Source organism: Ceratotherium simum, chromosome 37 (assembly GCF_057802395.1).
Source record: "Ceratotherium simum simum isolate JZ-2026a chromosome 37, ASM5780239v1, whole genome shotgun sequence".
Lineage (NCBI taxonomy): Eukaryota > Metazoa > Chordata > Mammalia > Perissodactyla > Rhinocerotidae > Ceratotherium > Ceratotherium simum.
The window spans coordinates 1,162,409-1,168,401 of record NC_141936.1 but is presented as its reverse complement, the minus strand read 5'-3'; the positions used below and the strand labels follow the sequence as shown (position 1 = coordinate 1,168,401).

Genomic DNA, 5,993 nt, shown 5'->3' with positions numbered 1-5,993 from the left:
CGTTTGAGAATGCATCATTTCGGGAAATGATAAAACTTTACTGTTGTGTCCGGAGAGGAAAAGTCTCTCCTGCGTTGAAGTTTGAAGGGGGCGTGCCGTGAACCGGAGAGAGTTGTTTCGCCGGCGACGAGCCTGGGTAGGATCCTGGGCCTCGCCTTGCTCACTGGCCAGCTCTGGGCCTCAGCTGTGTGGTAGCATCAGAAGTTGGTCCCCAAGCTCACAAGGAGGACGTGTGTAGATGCGAGCACTGTGGGTTGCTTCAGAGAGGCATGAAGTGTTTTCTCTGGAACAGAAGGTTTGCCCTCCAAGATGCACATGGTTGTCAAGACCCCTTTGGGAAGTAAATAGTTCTTAGGACATTTCCTTGAGGAGCGTTAGCAGTCGGGGGTCCAGAAACCCAACTTGGTCACCACGATGGAGAGACACAGCCTGTCATCCATTTTCCAGATGAAAACCAACTCAGAGACCCAGGGTCCTTGCTGGAAGGGGAGGCCGAAATTCTGGAGGAAGGACGTGTAACGCTGCCACTGCACGCACCATTTTCCTCCAGGCACTCCAAGGGAAACTGCAGCCATTTGTTCTGGTGACTGCCTGGGAAAAGGCATGGATACTAATTCCCACAGGTCTAAGATGCCACTGGTACTAGTTGGAGTGAGGGCCTATGGCGATCAGGTGATAAGTAACCCCTCTGTGGTTATTGTCCCTGCCTGAGTGTGACACTGACATAGACAGACTTGAGAACTGGGAGAATGCCCACACTGACCTGTGAGCAAGGGCCATTATGGTGGGGCGGGGGGCAGGTGGAAGTGTCTGGAACGTCCTCTCCCTGCCAGGATAGTAATCCAAAGGTGAAATGCATCCTTGACGGGATTATGTAGTGGTGATGTACTTAGCACACCCCATTAGTTTACCTGTCAAGAAGGAGGGCAGATCTTAGGGAGTATGGTTTAGTGAAGACAGAGGCGATGACCCCAGCTGCAGCCGCTGTTCCAGATGGGCATTGTTACCAGAGCCGGTCAGCACCCCCTTGGCACAGGGCCTGCAGGTACTGAGCTGGCATGGGCTTGTTCTCTGTGCCAGTTGGCCAGGATCACCAGAATGCATCTGTTCAGTACAGTGCATCTTCAGTGCTGCCTCAGGGTCATGGGAACTCTCTTGCTCTCTGCTGGCCAGACAGCCTCGTTATTTTAACATTCCACAAAATGTCCCTCCTGGCTGCTTCTCTGATGACATACGGAATTGGATGAGCTGGGCAAGTACCAGAGATGCCTCAGGAGGACCAGCGGGAGCTGGAGCATGGGAGATGAACCTGCTCCAGCTCCCAGGCACTGTATCAGTCAGGAAGGTGGAAACCACGTTCGTTAATGTAACAGTTTAATTTAGGGTGTTGGAGGGCTGAAAAAGCAAAAAGGGAGCACGGGGGTAACAGAATAATAGCAGGAAGCAGCTACTACCCTAAGTCTGGGGGTGGCAAAAGGAGGAAGTGGGAGTCTCTGGATTTGGTAGCTTGGAAAAGGGGCTCTGAGGAGCGCAGGGTGTCCCTCGGGGCTGGGATTCAGCCACCCGAGGAGCAGGTGGTACTTGGCTGGCCTCGGGGCCCCATGGAGCTGGGACTCACACATCTGAGGGGAGAGTGCTCCTCGCTGCTGCTGGCACCCCGAGGGAACTGATGAGGCTGGGCACTGGCATTGTTGCTGGGGTGCGGCCACAGGGACATTCTCAGGCTAAGAAAGTTCCTTCCTCCCTGCCTGGCTCCCTCGGTGCCCCGGCCGGCAGACCCTAACAGGCCCCACGGAGCAGAGGCGAACGGGCACGCTGGAGCTGCGGGGCGGCAGGCGGAACCTGCGGCAGTCCTGAGAGGCCAGCTCTGGCCTTCCCGCAGCCCGGCTCACCCCGCCCCAGCCCAGCCCCTCGGAGGTCCCCGCACTGGAGTGCCAGGCCTGAGCCTTTGTTCGGGAAAATGTTCCGGCTACTGGGGCAGGCCGCTTTCGGAGCCTCCCCTGGTTCTGCCCGCAGTGTGTACCCGACCTGCAGGGACGTCTGACCTTTGGCCAGAGGGGCAGCCAGAGTCCCTAGGGGAGCCAAAGACCCCTCGGGGGAGCCAGAGACCCCTCGGGGCCCCCCGGTAGGACGAGGGAGTGGGGCAGTTACCCTCTGAGGCGAGTCGGGGCGGACCACGGTGGGGGTGGCCCTCGGGGAAAGGGTGGGAGGGTGTGCTGGGACCCTTGCTGGGCTGTGACGCACGCGGGTCAAGCCAGCTGTCCCCGCTCCGGTGTACAATGGACCCTGCACCAGGGCGCAAGGGGCTGGAGGCTGGGCCTGGAGGACACAGGGGGCGGGCCCTGGGGGGCGGGGCCTAGAGGACACGGGGGGAGGGGCCTGTAGGTTACGGGGGCGGGATCCTGAAGGGCGGGGTCGGAGGGCGTCAGTCCGCACGCTCAGGCCCGCCGCCCCGCCCACTGTGCCGCTGGGACGGGGACGCGGACGTGAGTGCGTGCGCGCGGCCGCCGAGGGTCTAGCCTGAGGGTCCACGTGCGACGTGACCCGGTCGGCGGGTGGGCGCAATCGGGTTGAGGGGCAGCGGGCGCGCGCGCCGTCCTCGATCCCACCCTGCCGCGCTGTGTGCCGTCACGTGGTCGCGCAGGCCGTGCGCACGGCCGGCGTCCTCGGGGACGAGCCTTCTGGGGTCGAGCCTGAGGGGGTCCGCCAGGGGACAAGCTTGGCGGCGGGGGCGGGGGCGGGGGGCGTCCTACCAGGGGACGAGTCTTCGGGCTCCTACTGCGGATACGCTTGGGGCTTCCTCAGGAGGACGAGCCTGGGAGGAGGTCCTACCAGGGACGAGCCTGGGGGCGGGGGTCCTTCAGAGGGACGAGCCTGGGGTTTCTTCGGGGGTGGGGGTGGGGATGAGCCTAAGGGGGCTCGTCCAGGGATGGGGAGCGGGGGAGGGGAGCGGGGGCGGTCGGGGGGGTGGAAATCCTCCGTGGGTCAAGCACTGGATGGGGGGGTCCTCAGAGGGATAAGACTCAGGGGGGTCCTACCCCGGAAGAGTTGAGGGGTCGTCCTACTGGGGACAAACCTGAGGGGGGGTGGTCATCCGGCTACTCCGGGCGTGGAAGGTCCTTCTGGGGATGAGCTTCAGGGTGACTGGGAGGAGCTTTTGCTTGGGGTGGGGGCGGGGGTGGTGTGTGTCCCTTCCTGGCTTGGGTGGTGGCAGCCTGGCTGACCCTTGTCCATCATGGGCTGGGCTGACATTCATAACTCCGAATTCCTGGTCCCTGTTGGGGGGAGGTCCTGGGGCCAGGTGCAGGCCTAAGCTCGCTCACCTGCCCTGTGTCCCCCCTAACCGTGAGGGCCACCGTCTGTGGTGCATTTAATTCTCACTTTGACTGAAGCAGGTGCTGCATCCAGGCACAGAGGTTATTCATTTTCCTGAGGTCACAGAGCAGGTGTGAACCCAGGCCAAGAACACTGCCCCAGGTGGTGATTCAGGCTGTCTGAGTGCCAGGTGTGGAGGCAAAATAACCAATAATCATTCTATAGATAAGAGAGATAAGGTGAGTTTTACTTGAGCCAGGGTGAGGATTATAATCCGGGAAGGTGGTTTCTATAAAGGAAGAAAGCATTCTGGAGAAGCATGGTTTTCAGTCAAGTCTTATAGTGTTTTAGAACAAAGAACATGCGTTAGACACGCCCAGGATAGATATTCATCAATTTCAAAGAGGTATTCAGTTGCAAATTAGCAGGTCGACATGACTGGTATCAAGGGACTAATATGGGGGTTACCAATAGGGAGTTACCTATAATAAGGCGTTAACGGAGGGGGAATAGGGCGCAGGAGGGGAAGTATGCATTCTTATATTAAGAGAGTGCGTTCTTTAATGGTTAAGCAGATGTACAGTGTATGATTGATAGGCCATAAGTCAGGCTTCTTTAGTTCAAGCCCAATCAGTTTTGAACCAGAAGTTACCCCATGTACCACAATATGTGAAAATCTCCTGTCACGGGTGAGGCGGAAGTATCCAGAAGATGGGTGCTCCACCTCTCAACTCTCCCTAGCTGGCTGTGGGGGCTACGTGGTATACATGTGAAATCCGCCTCCACCGTGGTGGGCAGCCAGAGAAGCTCCCCCCCCCTTTTTTTATTGTTTTATTGAGGTCATAATGGTTTATAACGTTGTGTAATTCAGGTGTACATTATTACTTATCAGTTTATAGACTGCATCGTGCTTACCACCAATAGTGTAATTGTTATCTGGGACCATGTTACCGCTCAAAGCGGGGTTCGTCTGCTCACTGCAAGACGTGCCAATAGTCAAGAGGCAAGGAGGTAGGAGAGAAAGCACTTTTTTTTTTTTTAAAGACTGAATTTTTTTTTTTAATTTAATTTATGTATTTATTTTTCCCCCAAAGCCCCAGTAGATAGTTGTATGTCATAGTTGCACATCCTTCTAGTTGCTGTATGTGGGACGCGGCCTCAGCATGGCGGGAGAAGTGGTGCTTTGGTGTGCGCCCGGGATCCGTACCTGGGCCGCCAGTAGCGGAGCACGCGCACCTAACCGCTAAGCCATGGGGCCGGCCCCAAGAAAGCACTTTTTATTACAGCTTGCTAGCAAGAGGGAAGATGACTGACTCATGTCCAAAAGAACCATCTTATAGAACAAAGAGTACAGGCCAGTTATATAGGGGCTGGTCTCCATGTGGGGAAGGCATCTGGTCTCAGGGTGGAGGCAAACATCGTCTTAGTTCATGAAAGTCTTTTGTTAGAGACCACGGAGCAACGCCCTGTGTCCTGATCTTTTAGTTGTCATTGATGATGGCCATCAGCATAGACTCTCTGCCCGGGAGTCATCACATTCCTAAGGAACTCAAAAGAACAAAGTTATCAACTTATTGCAGCTGGAAAGAGCCATTTAATCCACAGAGCATGTCAGTTAATCAGAGGTCATTCGAAGTTACAGTATGGTTTCTTTTCTGCAATATGGCTTTCCTTATGTCAACCTTGTATCAAGCCCGTATCAACCATATATATGTGCCCCTTTACCCCTTTCTTCCACCCCTCAACCCCTTTCCCTTGTTTTTTCATTCTGCACTTTTTAAACTTCTTGTAACATATACATAAAATTTACCATTTTAACCATTTTTATGTGTACAGTTCAGTGGCATCTATCCCTTTCCTTTTAGTGCCTTAAATTCTGGTTTTGTTCTGAAGGAAGAGGGACTGAAAGGGAGATATGGTTGTTGCAAATGTTAAAATCTAACAGCCAGAGACCACCCTAGCTAGGAATGTATGGCTCGGTGAATTCCAGGAGGTGAATCCTGCAGGTGGACCACACCTGGGTCAGGATCAAGGGCAGACCCTCCCTCCCAGTGCCTTGTGTCCCCTGTCCCCTCCAGCCCACCTCTCCTCACTTCCCCACTGTGGAAGCTGCCCTCTGTTTCTGGACCTTACGTGTGTAACCGGACTAAAGGTTCTTGGTCAGCGTAAGAGAGGAATTCAGACACCGACACAAACGGCAACAGCAAGCAAGGAAAGATTGGCTAGAGGAAAGGGCAGATACACTCCGACACAACGGCAACAGCAAGCAAGGAAAGATTGGCTAGAGGAAAGGGCAGATACACTCCGACACAATGGCAACAGCAAGCAAGAAAAGATTGGCTAGAGGAAAGGGCAGATACACTCCAGGTGAGGAGCGGGCAGTGCCAGAGAACGCATCTGCTCGTGTCTTGGGTTAGTTTTATTTTTATTTGAGCTGTTTAGAGGGAATTAGCATTATCTGGTTATCTGCCAATAATGGTTTTTCCTCCACCCACACGTCAGGAAGGGGAGTTCTTGACCCCCTTCTAAAAGTAGAATCTCCGGAACTGTCATGGCAGTCATATCCCGAGGAAGCGGGGCTAATGCATATGGAATTCATATGTAAATTAAAGAAAGATCAATGTCCTCTAGAGATGTATAGCAGACGGCTTTGTATGTGTTGGTTGTGCCCTTGTTAT

The 5,993-nt window shown here is 54.8% G+C and overlaps 1 protein-coding gene across 2 annotated transcripts in view; it reads left to right on the top strand.

Moving 5' to 3' along the window:
* Positions 1–2,442: 2,442 nt before the first annotated feature.
* Positions 2,443–5,993, top strand: part of D2HGDH (D-2-hydroxyglutarate dehydrogenase) — a 30,126-nt gene continuing 26,575 nt past the window's right edge. Inside the window, exon 1 of one of the 2 annotated variants that reach the window (XM_004427764.3) lies at positions 2,443–2,486. The gene's annotated coding sequence lies outside the window, so the exon portion shown is untranslated. Of the gene's footprint in view, positions 2,487–2,535; positions 2,556–5,993 lie in introns of those variants that run through there. The other variant, XM_087424546.1, reaches the window with a different exon arrangement.